At 49.1% G+C, this 1,792-nt stretch overlaps 1 non-coding gene across 1 annotated transcript; it reads right to left on the bottom strand.

Moving 5' to 3' along the window:
• Nucleotides 1-1,124: 1,124 nt before the first annotated feature.
• Nucleotides 1,125-1,287, bottom strand: LOC144130675 (U1 spliceosomal RNA). Its single transcript, XR_013314174.1, has one exon. It is a non-coding gene; the product is annotated as a U1 spliceosomal RNA (small nuclear RNA).
• Between the last annotated feature and the right edge of the window lie 505 nt (nucleotides 1,288-1,792).

Genomic DNA, 1,792 nt, shown 5'->3' on the forward strand with positions numbered 1-1,792 from the left:
AAAGCTGCATCTCCCCGGCTACGTTTGTGGTCGAGCGACTGGCGGTTTTCATAGATAGCCATACTGACGCACATATAGTAGTAGGCATTTTTTTATTTATTAACATTTTGCTTTCTTCGAAACGACATTAAAGGCGCTCACACAGGACAGTATATATGTAACATAGCTTCGGAGATATCTATAACTGTATAATTCCTCGTTGTATGCGGAGATATGGAATAATAATAGTAATAATTGATTTTGGGGGAAGGAAATGGCGCAGTATCTGTCTCATATATCGTTGGACACCTGAACCGCGCCGTAAGGGAAGGGATAAAGGAGTAATAATAATAATAATTGGTTTTTTGGGGGAAAGGAAATGGCGCAGTATCTGTCTCATATATCGTTGGACACCTGAACCGCGCCGTAAGGGAAGGGTAAAGGAGGGAGTGAAAAGAGAAAGGAAGAGAGAGGTGCCGTAGTGGAGGGCTCCGGAATAATTTCGACCACTTGGGGATCTTTAACGTGCACTGACATCGCACAGCACACGGGCGCCTTAGCGTTTTTCCTCCATAAAAACGGAGCCGCCGCGGTCGGGTTCGAACCCGGGAACTCCGGATCAGTAGTCGAGCGCCCTAACCACTGAGCCACCGCGGCGGGGCAAATCCTACCACGGCGGCTGCGTTTTGATTGAGGCGAAACGCTAAGCCGCCCGTGTGCTGTGCGATATCAGTACGCATTAAAAACCCCAGGTGGCCGAGATGGTTGCGGAGCTCTCCACTACGGCGCCTCCTTCTTCCTTCACTCCCTCATTTATGCCTTGCATTACGGCGCGGTGTAGGTGACCGCGATATGTGAGACAGATACTGCGCCATTTCCTTTCCCCCAAAACTAATTATCGTTATTATTATTATTAATGAACGCTGCGTCTTAGCTATATCTGCAGTGCCGCATGTCACCTACAACGCTGTCAGCGCTAATGCATTCAGGCGACCAACGCCAATGAACGCGACATCTTTTCCTTTGTATATCCTGGATTAGCTCAGCTAATCTATTGAATTAATTTTAAAAAAAACATTATTTTCCTTCCTCACGTTCGCGTCGGCACTAATCTGTGGCACCTTTCTGATTTTGGTATTTTATAAAGGGGGCTGGCGCGAACGCCGAGCCCTTACTACCAAAAATTACATGCCCCATCTACTCCGATTAGGAGTAGTGGCGTGCTTCAGCCAGCCGCAGTGCAATGGCAGGCCTCGACACGGAGCCCCGACCTTGCTGATCGCCGGAGACTCAGCACCAGGTAAGTATACGGGTGATCGACTGAAATCGGATGTCATGCGATTCATACCTCTTTTCTGTACCAGTGGCCAATATTGTTCTTATGAAGTTCGTTTTCCCGCATTAGGCGCAATTTTGTTAAAAAAGCAACAGCGGGACGGGGATGGACAGCAGACAGGAAGGAGTAACTGAAGTTAACCTAATAAATGATTTTAACAACAAGAAACAAAATAAATTATGTGTTAGATGTGTTTTGCACCTTGCAACGAAATCAAGTTGCGCGTTGGGCAGCGTCCATGTAATTCGCAGCTACCCGTCTACGTGTGGCCCGGGGAACGGCGGGTGCGTCACGGAATCGCGACGAGTGATGTGTGGACGGATGCGGTGCAGTGGAAACACTAGAACACCTGCTCCTTCACTGTGCTGCGTTCGCCGATGCTCGTCGCGATATGCTCGCGGCCTATAGGGCGCACGGCATACTACCAGGCTCCATCAAGACGCTATTGTGGCCGCAGGGCAGTGCGCGCACTCGTGA

The sequence above is a fragment of the Amblyomma americanum genome, chromosome 4, assembly GCF_052857255.1.
Source record: "Amblyomma americanum isolate KBUSLIRL-KWMA chromosome 4, ASM5285725v1, whole genome shotgun sequence".
Taxonomy (NCBI): Eukaryota; Metazoa; Arthropoda; class Arachnida; order Ixodida; family Ixodidae; genus Amblyomma; species Amblyomma americanum.